This window comes from Myotis lucifugus, unplaced genomic scaffold (genome assembly GCF_000147115.1).
Source record: "Myotis lucifugus unplaced genomic scaffold, Myoluc2.0 scaffold_159, whole genome shotgun sequence".
Lineage (NCBI taxonomy): Eukaryota > Metazoa > Chordata > Mammalia > Chiroptera > Vespertilionidae > Myotis > Myotis lucifugus.
The window spans coordinates 1,946,707-1,966,267 of NW_005871207.1; the positions used below are offsets into that span (position 1 = coordinate 1,946,707).

General features: G+C 35.6%; 1 pseudogene; it reads left to right on the forward strand.

Annotated features, from left to right (window-relative positions):
• Positions 1-6,750: 6,750 nt before the first annotated feature.
• The window catches only part of LOC102419623, a 79,496-nt pseudogene continuing 66,685 nt past the window's right edge, over positions 6,751-19,561 (forward strand).

Here is a 19,561-nt window from a genome sequence, read left to right on the forward strand (position 1 = left end):
AGTAAGAGAACACGCTGACCAACAGAACAGAAGACAATGTCTACAAATAGAACTACACATACATGGTCAATTAGTTTATGACAAATATGCCAGGGTAATTCAATAAGTTATTAATAGTTTTTTCAACAAATGATAAAAGTTAGATATTTATATTTTTAAAAGGGGATCTAAGTTTTTACAGCATACATAACATGAATATTATATGCATCATAAACCTAAATGCAAGTGTTTAAATTATAAAACTTCTAGAAGAAATCACTAAAAAATTCTGTATGACCTTGGATTAGGCAAATAGTTGTTAGGTCACACACACACATACAAAATAGATAAATTGACTCAATCAAAATTATAAACTTTTTCTATTCAAAAATGCTCCTAAGAAAATGAAAATGCCAGATACAAACATGTAGGAAATATTTAGAAAATATCTATCTCATAAAATAGTTGCATCTAGATATGTTGAGAAATTTTTAACTAAAATACAAGAAAAGAGACAATCCAATTTAAACGTAGGCAAAAGACTTAAAAAGATCCTTCATCAAAGAAACGCATATAAAGATGCTCACTATCATTAGTGGTTCGGGAACTGCAAATTAAAGCTCCACAGATGTACCACTACATGCTCACCGGAATGTCTAAAATTAGTAAGACTGATGATACCAAGTGTTGGAAAGGTTGTAAAGTAGAAGGAACTCTCAAATATTGCTGATGAAAATAAGTTAACATACACTTAGGATATAATCCAACAATCCCAACCCTACAGATTTACTCATGAGAAATGAAAACACATGCTTACTCGAAGACTTGTACTTAAAACTTAATAGCAACTTTATTCATTATAACTCAAACCTGAAAACAACCCAAATGATTATCAACTGATGAATGGGTAAACAAAATGAAGTATATTGGTACAATGACATACTAGTCAGCAACAGAAAGGAGCAAACCAGCAACCCATGCAAAAATATGGATGAATTTCAAGAACATTAGGCTAAGTGAAAGAAGATATAAAAGACAAAGTATTGTATGGTTCCCTTTATATGACAGTTGGCAAAGGCAAAACTATAATGACTGGAAGCAGATCAATGGTTGCCAAAGGCAGGGTGTGGTAGGAGGGGATTGTCTACAAAAAGGTACAAGGGAGTCTTTTTGGGGAAATAAAAATATTCTACATCAAATTGTGCTGGCAATAGGCACACTACTATATAAAACTGTAAAAAGCCATCAAAGTGTACAATTAAAAATGTGTTGTTGTTTTTTGTATCTACATCATACCATGATAAAGCAGGCAAAAAAATTAAGAGTGTTAGAAAATAATACATTAGATAATACCACCCCCAAAGAAAGTGAAAAGAACACAATCTTTATTTATTTGCTTTAAATAAACTTATCTTATTAAACACTCACTGTATTATCCTTTTTAAAATTTCAGTTTTTTTTTTCAAGAAGCACTAAAAACTTGATCACCGATGTGTTTCTGGGAAAACTGCTTTAACATCCTTTTTCATTAATGCCTTTTGAATTTTGTGCTTGCTCTCTGGGAACACACTCCCTCCCCTCACCTTGGCTGCCCATTAGCCTTGGAGCTCAGACTGTTAACTCTGGTCTCATTAAGTCTAGTTTTTGTTTGTTTGTTTGTTTTTTAATAGTCCATAAACATGAACCAGTTTCACATTAAGATATGATAACTTTTAATAGATAATTGTGTCTCCAAGGGCTATAGTCACAAATTTTATATATTAAATTAAATTTATATAATACATTAAGATTTACAAATCACTTTCATAAGAATTATCTCATTTTATCCATGTAACTCGGTGAAATAAATGGCAAGCAATAGCATTATCTTCATTTCACAAATGACACAGCAGAGACTCATAAAGGATTACAAGACACTTCTTTTGCTATGAAAATATTGTAGTTTACCTACATTGATGATATTTCAGTGATTGGGGCTTTTGTTATGGAGTGATATTTAGGGGCCATCTGTCAAATGGTCTTAAATCCCATTTTATAGACAAACATGCATATTCTCTTCTCTTCTTAAGCCAGGCTGAATAATAGATAATATTACCTGACAGTCTTTATGTCCAAGTTGCAGATATTAATAAAAATCTTAAAAATAAATAACGTTTGTATTAAAAATGAGGCTATGATTTTCCCTATTTCTCATAAACTCACCAGCACACCAGAAAAAATTCATGAAATGTCTGTAAGCTTTAGCAACTTAGAAAGTTATGTCTTTCAAGTCATCAGACTATACTGTTACAGAATTTACCAGGTGACTGGAAAATATACATACAGGAGTACTCAGAGATACAGGAAAAACCCACGTAATTCCAGATATACTAGTACCATGACTCAGGGTACTAGTTTCCAAATCCTGAGCAAACCAATATGGAGGAAGTTTTCTCTTTATACCCTTTGGTTTATTTGTCCCCCATATTTGGATCAGACTTCTGGACCTTTGGCAGGCTTTGCAAAAAGCCCCATGTGTTGGGATGGGGGCCGTGAGACCACACCTAAAGGCCTGACCTGGCACCAGCGCTGATAACCCCAACATCATTACATAAAAGGGTACGGTCTTTTTTTTTTTTTTTAGTTTTATTCATTTCAAACGGGCCGGATCCGGCCCGCGGGCTGTAGTTTGCCCACGGCTGGACTAGACGATAGGCTAACAGGAATGTGCATTAAGAATACTAATTAACTAGGTACAGAGTCAGGCTGCTGGTCTCCCCCCCCCAAAAAAATGTCTTATTTTCCTCATCAATACTAATTTTATGATTATGTTAATTTCCTAAGTGACAGATACTATGAACGTGCTGAACAAAATAGATAGTGATTCGGACAACAATGACTTTAATGGAAAAAAGTCAGCAGCTGAATAAACAGTACAATGCGAGTGGAGAGAGTGATGCCTGAGTGATACACCCTCTGACATGAGGATGGGTTATTTAATGATGGGGCCAGACAAGACAATGTAGGGTGTTCTGGTCCAGTCCCTTCACCAACCTTTGCTATTCTCAGAAGAAGGCAATATTCAACTGCCACATTGCTTTAGTGCTCAATTACAAAAATCAAGAAGTTTAACTGTTTGGGTATCATCTGATGCCTTAATCACTCTATGAACTTTATAGACTTTACTGAAATGCAATACCCATAAGGCATCATGTCTAGATTTTACTCAATTTGTAATATGCAGAAAAACTTTAATAAATTATTCCTCAATAACTCCTGGCAATTTTTTTTGTTCTTCCTATTTCCTATACAAAATATGTAATGTAGCCTCTCCCTGTTTTACAGGATTGATATTCAAAGAGTCAAATACACAGTTCTGTCCAGCCTTCTGTCCATCTTTACCATGTAATGCCAGAAGTTAATAGATTCTTGGTAATAACATCCAATGACCTCTTTAAATGTATTCTTCCTTGGTTGCCACTGTAGTTGTTGAATCACTACTGGCCTTGATTCTTGAACCTTTCTCCTCCCTTAACTTCCAGGTTACTATTACCTTCTAGATCCTCCACTGCCTCTTATGAAACTACTTCTTGTCTTTGGTGCTTCTATCTTCTCCAGCTCCCAAAATAAAGGTAACCTCAAAGAGTCTCTTTCTCGTCTTTTATATTTTATTCCAAGCTCTACCTCTCTACTCCCTTGAAAGTATTATTTCTGAAAGCATTGACTTTCAATTCTTTGTAGATATTCCATAATATATATCAATAGAACATTCATATTTTCTTAATTCTGTTAATACATTACTCCAGTAGCTTGCTATATGCCTAAAAATCAATAGACTTACAAATTCATAAGTGTACCATATCAAAATTAAATTTATTATTTTCCTTCTCATTACATCTGTAAATTACTACACCAAATTTCTTATCATGGTTCAAATCCTTGGTTTGGAACTGATATGTTCTGTCAATATGATTTCTTCATTAGCTGTTGCAATTGTACCATTTCTCCATTCTGACAATGGCTACACTATCTTAACAGTATGGGAAAACCTCTCTCTCCAGTTTTGTTGAGAGTTCCCAAAATAATCGTCCTGAAACACAAAACTTGTGTTTTAATTTTGTCACATATGTATTTTCAATATTCAATCTATTGCCTACAGGATTCCGAGTAAAGCACATACTCTATGCTAATACCATAGCCTATATTTGCCACAAGAAGAAGAAGGAGGAGGAGGAGGAGGAGGAGGAGGAGGAGGAGGAGGAGGAGGAGGAGAAGAAGAAGAAGAAGAAGAAGAAGAAGAAGAAGAAGAAGAAGAAGAAGAAGAAGAAGAAGAAGGGAAGGAAGGAAGGAAGGAAGGAAGGAAGGAAGGAAGGAAGGAAGGAAGGAAGGAAGGAAGGAAGGAAGGAAGGAAGGCTGACAGCAGTATCTCCATGTCACCATCTACAGAAACTGCTGTGAGAAGTACACTTGTTCTTACAGAAATCTACTCCTACTGACATTAGAGTAACAACAACAAACATAACAGATATGGACCCTTGCCTAGAAGGTAGGATTGAGCACAGGCATAGCATAACCCTTCCCCTGTGAACCCTGTTGATGGAATAGAAATGAGGATATTTTCAGGTAATATAACTGAAAGTAATTGGGGAAGAATGAAATGGATGAGATTGTTTTGGTGCATAATCTAAAAAGAAAAAAGAATACACAGAGGAGAAAGCAATAGTGAAAGCAGGAATCATTTTTCTAAGAGAAGTTTTTTTTTAATATATTTTATTGATTTTTTTGCAGAGAGGAAGGAAGAGGGATAGAGAGTTAGAAACATCGATGAGAGAGAAACATCGATCAGCTGCCTCCTGCACACCCCCTACTAGGGATGTGTCCGCAACCCAGGTACATGCCCTTGCTGGAATCAAACCTGGGACCCTTCAGTCCGCAGGCCGACGCTCTATCCACTGAGCCAAACTGGTTAGGGCTCTAAGAGAAGTTTTAAAGAGAATTCTGATGCAGAAGCATTAAGAGCACACAGTGGAGAATGGAAGTGAAGCAAAATCCATGAGAATAATTGAGGGACAGCTATAAAGAGAACATTGCCATTTAGGCTCCTCAGTCTCCTTCACCTCTTATAAGAAAAACCTGGCAACTATGATGTTTTCATAGTGATAAACTTCAAATGATTTCTGAAAAAGATTTCATAATTATGGAGGTGAGAGAACTTAGAGCTATTTCAATGAAGGCATAAGCTCCTGCTTTGTTAATAATATATCAAGGTTATTTGAAATTCCAAAAAAATTAAAACATTTCCTACAAAACCCATTTACACTGTGTAGTTGGTGCTTTGACTTTAATAGCCTAAACCTTACATATGAAAACATTGCCAAAATTATGACCAATTCAAAGAAAAAACATACCCTGAAAGGAGAGAACCACAAAAGGAATGAAAGAAAATACATATTTTACTTTTCAAGTACAAAGAACACAGAGGAAAAGAACATTCGGAAATTAAAATCGAGAATACATTTCAGAAAGTTGATGAAAAACAAACAGAGAAAAAGAAACCAGAGGATTAATCTAAGCATCCCAACATTTTAATAATAGGAGCTTTGGAGGGAAAAGAAAACAAGTAAAATAGTGGGAGAAAATTACCAAAGAAGTACAATATCATTCCACAGAACCAAAAGCAACATGTTTTCAAGATTAACAATCTCTGCTGAATGCTTGGTTTGATGAATTAAAAAATGTTTCATGCTGAGACAGAATATGATGGAATTTTGTAGCACTGAGGATATAAAGAAAACATTCAAAAATCTTCCAGAGAAGACAAAAATCGAAGTTTCATCAAACTATTCAGAATGAGGTGGATCAAATTCGAGATCTGCAATACTAATGGCTATTACAGAGCAAAGCACTGGAATACTGCCAAAAAGTAATTTTCAAGAGGCAATTCTCTGCCTAGGCAAAAAGTATGAGGATAAAATAATTAAATTCTAATATGAGAGGTCTTAATACTTCTACCATCCATGCAGCTATTATTAAAAAGCTAAACTTCTATCCATGTTTTAGAAAGTACAAAAAGATAAAGGGAATTGTGGCTGAATGTTAGTTGAGCAATTAGTAACAAAACCTTGATTATATTTGAAAGCCCAAATACTAATGTCATACACATGTTCCAGTTGCCTATTGCTTAGTCACAAAGCATTCCAAAAGTTGGTGCCATGGAACCATTTTATTGGGCTCAAGGATTCTGAGAGCCATTAATTAGAATAAGGCACAATGAAGGGGTCCTGTCTCTGTTCTATGTGACCTGGTGCCTCATCTAGGAAGACCCAGCAGCTGGAGGCTATTATTATCTGGAGCGGTTCACTCCCATGTCTGCTGTTTAATGCTGGCTTTCAGCTGAGACATCAGCAAGGGTATTTGCCAGATCATCTACCCATGGCCTTTCAGTGCTGGGCTTCCCACAGCATGGTAACTGGGTTACGAGAGCAAAAGGACACAGAATGACATTATATTGCCATTTATAAGCTAGGTTTAGAACTTTCAAAATATTTCTGCTGTATTCCCAAGTCTTCCCAGATTCAAATGGAGGGAATATCTAAGCTGTTTATTGATAGAAGGAGTGACCAATTACTGGAATATGAAAGTGGATGCTTTTCTGTTAAATTTTTGGGAAAGTCCCTTTAAATAAGAACAGTAATTGTGCAAAGGCCTTTATGTCATTCCTTTCTTCTTGTGTTTTTTTTTAAGTCTAGCATCTGTAAGTGATGATTAGAGCAACAGTAGCTATTTTAGACCATGAAGCATCCTGAAGATGAATGTGACACTTGCCTTAATTTGTATAACAAAAAACAATCAAAGCAAAACAGTGTGCCAGGTACCAGAGAGACAAAGAGAAACGAGCAAAGGAATGACATGATATATTTGATTCTTTTAGAAAAACTGTATTAGTGTACATATGGAGAATAGGTGTTAAAATGGAATAAAATCTGGAGGAAGGGAGAACAGTTAGTAAATAATTGGTAGGTGGTGATGATGTTAGTATTAGGGGAGTAGAAAGAAATGCTATAATTCTGTATATAATTTTGAAGGCAAAGCAAAGAGATTTGTTGAAAAATTTAATGTGAAATGGGAAAGCAAGCATGGAGTTAAAGATGACTTCAAGATTTTTCATTTAAACAACTAAGAATAAAAGGGCTTCCATTTCTGTGATGGAGAAGATTGCAGGAGGAGCAGGAAATTTTCTCACAAGAAAATTTACATTAGAAAGGATATTTTATGTTAGAAAGGAAATTTTATGTTAGAAAGGAAATTTTATGTTAAAAAAGAAATTTTGTTAGAAAGTACATTTTCTAACAAGTTCTATATTCGACTTTACACATTTAAATGCTTATTCAATTTCTTAGAAAGAGATAAATTTGTTCTTGCAATATTAATCAGGATTTCAGAGCGGGAATTATAAATAAGGAATTCATCAGTTATATGTGTTATTTAAATGTAAGAAATAGAATAAGTTATTAAGGGACTGGATGAGATAGAGAAAAGTGGATCTCAAGTTATTCCAATGTTCAGAAATTGGGGAAATGAGAGGAGTGAGCAAAGAATACTGGAGAAGAGCAGCATGTAAAGTAGAAGATAATTGTTATATGCTTGAAGCCAAGTGAAGAATGTGTTTCAAGAAGTAGGAAGTAACAAACATTGTCCATGATTCCTTCAGAAAGGGGGGAAATGAGTTTTCCACTGTGTTCAGAAACTTAAAAAGATCATTAGAGAAACATTGACAAAAGCAGTTCCAATGAAGTATGATAAGGCCAGTCTGATTGGAGACTACGGGTATAGAAAAACTTTTCAAAAGTTTTACCGTGAAAAGTAACAAACAAAAAAAGTTGTTGTCATGAGGATTTTTCTATAATAGAAAATTATAAACTGTTTTAATGCTTATGGGAATGATTGAATTAAAAAATAATTATTTAGGAGATAGTATAACTAACTGTTAGCACAATATTCGTAAGTATGTTAGGAAGTGGTGGGATTAATTAAAGAGAAAAAGTTCAGACTTGGGAGCATAAAAAGTTTATCCATAGCAACAGGAGGATGACAGGGCATATGTGAATGTTGTTGAGTAGATATATATTGTGGAACATCTCTTTTGATTCTTATATCTCTCAGGAAAATAAAAAGTAAGGTCATTAACTGAGAGTGAAGGAAGAGAAGGAATTGGAGAGGATAATTAGAACAGAAACCAAATCATGAATTATTCATCTAGGAGAACAAAGGAGTTCAATGACCATCAAAGTGTAGTAGAATAGGGGTAGTATCACATTCCAATTTGAAGTTCAGGATTTTTAAGTGAAAAAAGTCCCATGAGTTTTCTTTCTCCTTGTTCAGTAGCACGGGTTCTTTCAAATAGCTGAATTTAGCCCAAGTTGGAGCTCTGCATGTGAGTGTAACAGAGTAAAGAGAAAGGACATTAGTTGAACATTGAGGTTAGTATGGCAGATGGACTTGGCCGCTGTTTTAATATTAATGTCCTTCTGGGAGCTTGCTGATATTAATGGAGCTGAAACGTTAAAAACTACATTTCCCATAAGCAAATTAAAATCTAAAGTAAATCTATTTCTGAGAGAGATTAGAGCTTTCTTCTTGCTGCTTTTTTCTGTTTTCTATTGCAGGTAAAGGTTGTGGAGTTTGGGGATTTTCAGCAGCAACACTGAAGGGTTCAGTAGAGGAAGTTTCAGCAGATATGGTGCCCAGCTTTGTGTTCACACAACCACTTAACAAATTTGTCTGTGTGCTGAGAGGTATGTGGGACAGCAGAAGAGGTTTCCTGGTGCTAGATTTCTAAACTTTTGTTCATAATTACAAATCACAGTTTTTGTTCAGTATTGGAATTACATAGCCCAATATTGCCTCCTAATTCCCTTCTTTCCTGATCATAGGAAAGTTAGCAGCTCTCCAGTTGATCAGTCAGCTGCGATTCTGTAGTATGAACCATTGCATAGTGTCTGTGCACACCCAGGATGATCTCATATACCAGCTGTCCAGAACTGTTCTTTGATGCAGACTATTGTCTTATTATTAGCACCTCAGTATACTCTCAAAATGTTTTGATAAAAATGATAAATTTCATAGTCACTATAACCATTTGGAAACCCTACTCTACACAGTGTGAATGTCTTAATACTGCAAATCAAGAAGAATCTGAAGATCCATTTTAGATATAAAAGGCTCAATAAAAATACAATTGAAATAATTTTCCCTATGTTTTTGTAGATTTTCTATTGATTTTGTAAGCCTCCTGAATAAAAAACAAACAAACATAAATTTATGTTTTATCTCACACCTGTCAGAATGGCTATCATCAACAAATCAACAAATGACAAGTGCTGGAGAGGATGTGGAGAAAAAGGAACCCTCATGCACTGCTAGAGGGAATGCAGACTGGTGCAGCCACTGTGGAGAACAGTATGGAATTTCCTCAAAAAATTAAAAATGGAACTCCCATTTGACCCAGTAATCCCACTTCTAGGAATATAACCTAAGAAATCAGAAACACCGATCAGAAAGGATATATGCATCCCTATGTTCATAGCAGCACAATTCACCATAGCTAAGATTTGGAAACAGCCTAAGTGCCCATCAGCAGATGAGTGGATTAAAAAACCAGTGGTACATCTGCACAATGGAATACTACACTGTGATAAAAAAGAAGGAACTCTTAGCATTCACATCAGCATGGATGGACCTGGAAAGCATTATGCTAAGCGATATAAGCCAGTCAGAGAAAGATAAATATCACAGGATCTCACTCATTTGTGGAATATAATGAATGATATAAACTGATGAACAAAAATAGATCCAGAGACAGAGAAGATCGAACAGACCATCAAACCTCAGAGGAAAGGCGGGGTTCGGGAAGAGGGTCAGAGATCAACTGAAGGACTGTGTGCATGCATATAAGCATAACCAATGAACACAGACACTAGAAGGGGTGAGGGCATTTTCTGGGGAGAGTTTAATGGGTAAAAAAGGAGACATACTTTAATCAATAAAGAATAAAAAATAAATTTATGTTTTATATAATGTCACTAGTAGCCCTGCACATGAATCTGTGCGTGAGTAGCTCGCTGCCACTTGCCTCAGCTGGCCACCCTGCCCACCGCCGCTGGTAGCTCTCTGCCACTTGTAGCTCACTGCTCACCCTCCTGTAGCTCTCTGCCGCTTGTAGATTGGTCGTGATGTTATGGCGTCCTGGCTAATTTGCATATTCCTCTATTATTATATTAGATGATTGATAAGATACTATTGGCTAATGTTTGGTTACAGAGCACATTTGAATACCTTTACTATATTTAGGGTTTACTTCATTTTAGGAATCTTAGTGAACTGTAGAAATCACTATCAGAAGCCAGTCACTTTTTCCAGCCTCCCTTGTTGAGGTGAATGATTTAGGCTTCACTAATCAGCAGCATCTACCTATGATTCTTAAATCTTGAGTTCAATAAAGAAAGAAAGAACTCATGAAATCCATTCCAAGGAGAAGGGCAGTTGCCTCAAAGATTCCCAGAAGCATTGGTGACATTCCACTGGACTACAGTGGCTTTGGGGGTTTATTCCCAGCAATATAGAATGTAAATCTGTCCATTTTAGAGATATCCTATATAATAAAAGGCTAATATGCAAATTGTCCCCTTGACCAGGACTTCAACAGGGAATTCAACCAGGAGTTCTACCAGGAGTGGGGCCAGCCAACTGCCTGCGGCACCTCCCCCTGGCCAGCCCTGCCCCTGATCGGCCTCCCTACCCCAATCAGGGGTGGGGCCGGCCAGCCAACCAGACCCCATCCATGCACAAATGTGTGCACCAGGCCTCTAGTTTAATATATTTCCTCTAGCTTAAAGTAGTCAGAATTGTTTTGTGTTTCAGCAACAGAGAATGATGTAATTTTTACAACATCCATAATAGCTATCTATGGTAATTATTTTTCTTATTTCTGTTTTCTAAAACTAAATGAGATAAGCTGCAAAATGGACTGACAGGAAAAGTAGAAGAAAATATAGTTAAGGTCAAATGTGAAATTTTGCAACAAATTTTTAAAGAAAGTAACAAAGCATGTGACAGGACCATGTTCAGACAATAAATTGTAGTTTAGAGTGGTGTATTATTTATTGATGTCAACACTTATCAGTTAATCTTTCCCAACTTCAGACATCTGAACAATAGCATGTGTTTTTGTATTGATTGATTAAATGCAATATCTTATAGGGCAAATAAATTTTTAAATCACATTTCCATCTGAAATTTGAAACTCCTTCACCAATTAGGTTTTCCCAAGTTCTCTGCCTCTCTGAACTTCTGTTTTCTTTTCCGTTAACTAGTGTAATAATTCCCATTGCAAAGAATTTATGAGATAAACAGATGTTTAAAAAAACTAGTATGGTACCTCATTTGTTAATTTCCCTTCCTCTTGCTTTTCTTCAAAAGCAAAATTGAAGCAATTTTAACTTAACAACAAATCTAGTAGTTACTCTGGTTTCATTTAAAATATTACTTAAATAGAACTTTGCATATACAACTGACATTATATTAATATTTTATTTTATGACACTGGAGTTTGTATAAGTCATTACCTCCATGTTTCAACTTGTCAGAGTAAAGGTTAAATTTTAAAAATATATGTAATATTTCAATTATATCACTTGCTTAAATAAAAGGATTATTATCTTCTTATTATTATTAAGTTCTTGTTATTACCCTTCATGAAAAATTTCACATTATACCTACTTCAGTAATATATTAAACATTCAATGTTTTTCCCCCAAATGAACTTCCCCTTTCTGTTATTGAATTCTATACTTTTCCTTCAAATTTAATTGACTTATTTGTCAAACCTAGCTCTTGATAATGTTCAAAATCATAAAATGATCATTTTTCAAATTAGCTCCATCTTATTTCTTTTCAGACTCTTTGTTCAAAATAACTATCTTTTGTCTCTATCTAAGTGGGAATAGTTTATTTCATTTTCCACTGGAATAAAGACGTATAATATTAATGACTGAGATATGTTTAGGAGCTTTATGTCAAGTTTATTATAAGTGAAAGTCTTATCATATAAATATTATCATGTATATCTATGAGTAAACAGTCAATTCAAATGGTTAGGATTTTTATGACTGAGATTTGTATTCACTTCAAGAATGTAAAAGTAAACCTGTTTTATTTATTTTTACAGGTTAAGATATTTACATTTTTAAATTTTCAAATAATTTTAGTTTATATAAATGATCTCCCTTACAAATTGTTTACTAACGATTTAAACAGCATGCATGTAGACAGTTACTTCACTATTTGCTCACACAAGCAAATCTAGACCTGGCTACTTGTACATACATACTCAGTAAGTCCAAGAGAAAAAGAGAAGTCTTTACAGATCTATTTTACACTTTGAACATTTTCCTATCCTTTCTCCTTCAAAAGAATGTTATAAATTGAAGAAAATACACCAAAAATATAATCAAATAAAAATCTTGGGTTTTTTCCCCCTGAATAACAAGTGAGCTATTACCTCATCAATTCATAATATTATCTCAACTCAAAATAACCATGGAGTCTGGCTAAATTTATCACATGAATATGTGTAGTTTTTAAATACAAATGTATTCATGTTGTGGTTTTTTACTAAACTCGTCCAGTTCAATTTTACTTACATGAACACATTCCAGGGTCTTTGTGATCATGTGTGTAGTAGATTTTAAACATGAGAAAATCTGAATTCATGGCATTATTGTTTGGGAATTTATTCTCTAATTAAAATATTAAACATAAAACATTTTAAGGATTAATAAGTAAAGCAGACAATCTGAATATTCTAGATCAAACTTGAGAAAAGTAATTCTCCCCATAGAAATTAATTTTATAAACCAATTTTTAAAGATTGAACTTTGGATGATTTTTATAAAAACAAAGGACAGAATCTCAAGTAAATAAACCTTGATGCAAGAAGTAGATACATAAGAAACTCTTCCAGCACCAGCAAAGTTGAGACACAGCAGCACAAAACATAAAAGGAATCTACTTCCAAAGTCTTCAGAAAATGGAGGAAGTTGAACCCAGGAATATTCTGTTAGTCTGACAGATTAAGATTTATTACCAATGTCTGAGTAATGAGGAAATAGAAACTATGTAAGAATTCCCATATATTTCCTGAGGTTCGTTTATACTGTTATTCATAGCAAATCATATGAAGCTCTAAAGAGAGTATATGTTCATTCATTCTCAACACATCCACTAAGAATTCACACAAAGTCCCAAATTAGACACATCTCCATTTTTTAAGTAGGTATCAAACCAGGTAGAAACCTTGTGCTACAGATTTTTGAGGGCTATTTGTCATTCTAGACTGTGCTGAGATGTTTGTCTTTCATGGCTCACTATTTGCAGATGCATTTGGTATTGATATATCCCATGTTTCAAGTTCACTTAATTCTCTCTATGACTCTGTCTCTATTTTGAGAACAGACTAATAGCTGGGGTAGGGGATTTAGGGGGATTGAGCGAGAGAGAGAGAGAGAGAGAGAGAGAGAGAGAGAACTCATAAACAGGGACAACAGTGTGGTGATTGCAGGGGTGTAGTGGGAGGATGGAGGTGGAGGAGAGTATAGGGGGGATAAATGGTGATGGGGGAAAAAATAAAGAGGAAAATAAATAATAAATTCACTGAATATACAGAGTAGTTACCATTTGAAAATCATGACAGCTTGATTTACCTATAATAGTCAAATTGTTTTTTCTCCTAATTTGTGTCCTATTAGTTCTTTTGGATTTTATCTCCCCATGCTCTTTGTCCTGTACAGTATTCTGCATTTTAAAATTTTGTCTAAATGGTATTTGCATATTTCCATAAGAAATGACTATTATGTCCATTTTTAATAGAAACTGCAATTTCCCAATTAGGGACAAATCTAAGAATGGAGCTGACTTATCTGACTAGGTAGAAATGGAGATTTTTTTTACTCATTTTCTACAAAACTATCATTCTTTGGGAAGTAGCATTTTTTTTTTAGCAATTCTCTTATGACTACATAATTCGCATTTTAGAAAGAATGCATTCATTTAGTACCTTTCACTGTATCAGTTTCCTCATCTACAAATTGGGGAAAATTATGTACGTCAATTAACTGAATATACTTTTATTGTTAGACACATCCTAATGTACCACAGAGAAAAGGAAATATGACCAAGTACATTATTACATCAGCAACAATACTAGATAACATGTTAACCACTCCCACAGTCTACGGTTGTTTTGAAATTTCTTTTAAATATTCAAGGCATTTGGCGATTTCTCCTGCCTTTAGTAGATATCATAATAGGAATCCTTTTGTATGTGTTTCAGGAATACAGTATTATACATCCTCAAAGCAGTCATTCTCAAATTTTAAGCATACAAATCACCCAGAGAGCTTGTTAAAAGTAGATTCTAATTTAGTAGATCTGGAATGAAGCCTAAGACTCTACATTTCTAATAAGCAGCCAGCTACTCAGGACCACGCTTTAAGTAGAAAAGGCTCAAACACTTGGTTGAGGCTTCCAAGGAAATATGGAATTGTGTCATTTTTCAAATGGCAGACTCATGCTTCACTATTACAAAGTATTCTATTCCTGTACCTATCGGGATATAAAGTGAATTTCTGCTTCAATGTTAAACCAGAGGTTATGTTTATAAAGACACTTTAAACAAAAATAGTACAGAGCCCTAGCCAGTTTGGCTCAGTGGATAGAGCGTCAACCTGGGGACCAAAGGGTCCCGGGTTAGATTCTGGTCAAGGGCATGTCCCTCGGTTGCAGGCTCCTCCCTGGCTCGGGCCCTGGTTGGGGCGTATGCAGGAGACAACCAATTGATGTGTTTCTCTCACATTGATATGTCTCCCTGCCTTTCCCTCTCTCTCCCACTATCTCTAAAATCAATGAAAAAAATATCCTCGGGTGAAGATTTTAAAAAATAAAATAAAATAGTACCGATAACATACCAAGCTCAATTAAAATGAAGATAGTTTGAAGAACTATGACCAAATTGTTCATGCAATAACAATGTTGAAATGAACTTGAGCCTTGTGCTCCTTGAAAGCAGTGACAGTTAAAAATTCCCAAGCCAGTTCGTGTCCTAAAAAACAGGCTATTGACACAAGACCAGCCTGCTCTCTGGTATTCCAATATGAAGCCTGCCTCCATCCTTCCCCAGGACACCGTTTCCCTGCCTCTATCGAACACCAGGCCTCTTCCTTTACTTTGAGGCATTCCTCAGTAAGGAATGTTCTCCCTTACTGAGGAATAGCTGGAATAAAATAATCTGCTTAACTGTTCTTCTACAGTAGGCAGTGTCTATATTCAGGGTAGAGCCTAGTGGACAACTGTGATGGATGCTAGAGTGAGATTAATCTTCAGTCCTGGCTCTTTTGCTTATTAGCTATGTAACCTTTGAAAAACCTACTAAACCTCCAGTCCTCGATTTCAACATAACTAAAATTAGGTATATAAAGTATTTTTTATCCAATTATATCACTTCCCTGTTCAAAAATGGAACTTGAAACTTACCCTCTACCCCTTTTCTCTCCCCTACCTCCCTTCCTCTCCCCTCTCTTACCAGTCTATCTATATCTCTCTACTTAGGCCATAATGACTATATCTATATCTATATCTATATCTATATCTATATCTATATCTATATCTATCTATATCTATCTATCTATCTATCTATGATCTATTTTTTTTTTTTTAGCATTTCTGGAACTCATGAAGCTATTTCCCATATCTAGGACTTTCCTTATGCTGCTCCCTTCTTCCTAGATTTTCCACTTCAATGTTAGATTCTAGTTTAGAAGATCTGGAATGAAACCTTGTGCTCCTTCCATGGGTATTATGAGGCCTGGCTCCTTTCCATTATTCAGGTCTCTGTTCTAACTTCACCTTCTCAAACAGATGGAATCCCTTCTCTGAAATTCTTATCTGAAATACCCCTTCCCTTCATCACTATCTATTCCTTTCTTGTGTTAGAACATTTCCATATCTGTCTTATTAACAGTGTGTTCACAGTCTGTTTCCCCATGAGAAAGTAAGCTACAAATGAAAATGTGAGGCTCCTTGCTCAAAAACAGGTATAAAATATAAAGCATTCTTCCCCCACCCCCACCCCCATGGTCTCTCTCTCTCAGCTTGCCATGGTGTTTTTATTTACCATTTCATGTAATTGTAATTTAAAAAGTATTTTAATTTAAAAGTATTAGCAATGAATTTTACCACGTACCTTTGTATTATGTGATTCACTTAAAGATGTGGGAAAATTTAACTTATGTAAAAATCACAGAAATTATACAATTTAGGCATATCGCCCTAACCAGAACAGTTGGAAATAGTGCACAATTCCACCTTTTGTTTGACTTCTGGATACATGTGCATTCTACCAATAATCTCTACCTTTGCCTTACTGATGAGTAAGGAAGAACTGAAAGAAAATGGAACTATGGGTTTGACTATCTTTCTCTTTACTTCTTTGTATTCATTTTCTGAATAGGGGTTGAACATGTTACTTATCTTGTATTTGCTTTGAATCCCACTGAATTCCCATGTATCAATGGTTCACCAGAATTCTGTGGTTCTGAGGCATCATAAATGCAGGAAGGAAACATGCCTATTGTATGTACCTCTTTGGGCCATGCTCTTTTTCTATTATCACATCAGTCTTCACATACAAAACACAAGTTTAAATAAAATTTAAAATTTCAAGTAGTAAAAGCAGGGGGCATTAATCCAAGAAATGAGTTCTGAATATGGGGCACAGGTCACAAGCCCATAAAGCGAACCTGGCTATATTAGTTTGGGAACTCTCAGATTGGTTCATTTATGTACTACTAGAGGCCTGGTGCATGGAATTTGTGCGTGGATAGGGTCCTTTGGCCTGGCTGGTGAACAAGGCTGATCAAGGCCTTCCTTGCCCCAGCTGCCGGCCGGGCCTTCCTTCATTCTGCTCCGCCTGCTGGTGGTCATTGCACGTCATAGCAAGCGGTCAAACTCCCAAGGGGACAATTTGCATATTAGCCTTTTATTATCCTACATAATAAAAGCCTAATATGCAAATCGACAGAACAGCAAAATGACTGGTGGAACGACCTGTTGCTATGACATGCACTGACCACCAGGGGGCAGATGCACAATGCAGGACTTTCCCCCAGTCTGCAGGCCCCAGGCCAGCCAAGGTGGGTGCCAGGGGAAGCCCCAGATCGCCCGACCGGTTGTCCCACAGATTGGCCCTGATTGCCGGCCAGGCCTAGGGACCCTACCCACGCATGAATTTTGTGCATCGGGCCTCTAGTATAGGATTAATGATCAAAACAAAGCTTGGGCATGCAGAAAATGATGGACTACTTTTGAATAAATAAAAGAATACATGAGTATTTATGGTAAGATATTACATTAACCCTTTGCAAATTACTTGATACACAGAAAGTTATATAGTAATAGTGCTGCTCTTAATATCTTTAGTATATATTAAAATAATTTTGAAGTTACTTCTGGAAAATTAACAATATTTCTTGTACTCAATTTCTACTTGTGCATTCACTATAATCATAGAATCAGTTAATGCAGGCTGAATGAGAAAAAGTACAACTAAATTAATTCAACTTCCTGCTAGCTTCTCAGGGAAAAGGTTTAATGAAATAGTAGGATGAATTTAATGGTGAACAAATACTCAATGATCTACATGTACATTTTACTCAATTTTCACAAATAAATGTCATATCTTAGGTATATTTGGTTTCTGAAAATGTTACGACTTCAATTTTACTACATAATTCAAGACTTAAAATAAGCAATGGGAGCTTATTGTCAAGATCATCTTCCCAACTCTGTTCCCTAATGGCTTTTGCTATGAGGGAGAGATACCAAAAATCTCCTTTTTATGGAAATGTTCAAAGCTCAAAGCCCTAGTGTGGTTAATGTTAGCATTGGACAGAGAGGAGTTATGCTGGCATCTTCCATTTTTAAATAATGCAAGAGCCTAAATTCATTTATAAGCTTGTTTCACAGAAGATGGAGTTTAATATGTAGATCTTTCTGGTCAGGATTTTTTTTTCTTCTAGTATAATATCAAATTAGGCTCTAAATAATAGATCTGCAAATATTTGCAGAATGTCTCTATGGATGCCTCAGAGTAATTGTATTGGGAGAGAGTAAAGAAGGGATAGAAATTTTAACTGCATTCACATATTTTTTTAAAGCTTCAATGAGATATTTCAAGACAGAATATATTTAATAACCAGTAAATAGCATTTAGCTTAAGATTTGGCCACTGCACAAAGTAGGAGAATGTATAAAAAAATGGTAAAAATGTTCTCAATGGAAAATTTAGCACTACCTATATATAGTTCACCCTTTAGAGTTGGCTGATTCTAAATCTGTGGAAGCTATTTTACAACTGTGGTAATTTAGATAATTAATACCAATGCAAAATTATTCTTCTTTATACAGATACAAATGAATTCAGTGTCAAGAGACAAGCTCCACTCCCCCAGTTTTGGTTATATTTTCACATTCACTATAATATTCTGGATCTATAAATATTCTGTTCTTCAAATTCTCCTCTGATCTGATTAACACCTTATCAGTTTCCTTCATGAATGATTTAGATAAAATCATTAATACATGCTAATTTTTATATATGTAGGAGAGCCATGATTTTACCATTAAAAATATTATTTTTTTAACAGGACTCAGGATCCTGCTATCATTTTACTCTGCCATCCACAACCTGTGGCTTCTATGTTGTAAATTAAGATCTCTGTTCCAACTCCTACTGTCTTATCTATACTCCGTCTAGCAGGGCATGAAGAAGGCTAAGAAGAGGCCAAGCCTCTTTCCTTTCTGGAGCTAACATACTTCATGTCTACTCACTTCTCATTGTCCAGAATTAACTCCAATGGCATACTTACCGGCAAAACAGGCTAGGGTGTGTTTGATTTACTAAGTCTGCCATGTACCTAGCATCAAACTTTGAATTCTAATCAAAAAAGAAAAGGGGAGTAACAGACTTGTGACAGAGACTGCCTTAATCTTCCCTTTGGCTTGACTAAATTTTAGACAGGCTTCTACCTAACTCTGGGCACCAGATCTCCCTTTTCTTAAAGCATCTACAAGAAAACCTGCCATTGTAAAATCTTTATCTGCCCCCTTGATATGTGAGCCTATTTAAAAGCATCTTGGCTGAACTGATGAACAAAATAGAATCAGTGACATGGATACATGGAACAGACGTGACAGTTGTCAGAGGAGAGGGGTTTGAGGGGCTGGATGAGAGAAGGTGAAGGGATTAAGAAAATATATATATATGTAGAAAGAGATGCACACAACAGTGTGGTGATAGCCAGAGGGAAATGGTGATGGGGGGGGGGCACGTAGGTGGAGGTGGGCAAAGGGGGGAAATAGGTACAGAAAAAGACTTTGCTTGGGGTCATGGGCGCACAATGCAGTATGCAGATGAAGTTTCATTGAGTTGTACACTTGAAACCTGTAGGTTTTGTGAATCGATGTCACCCCAATAAATTTAATTATAAAT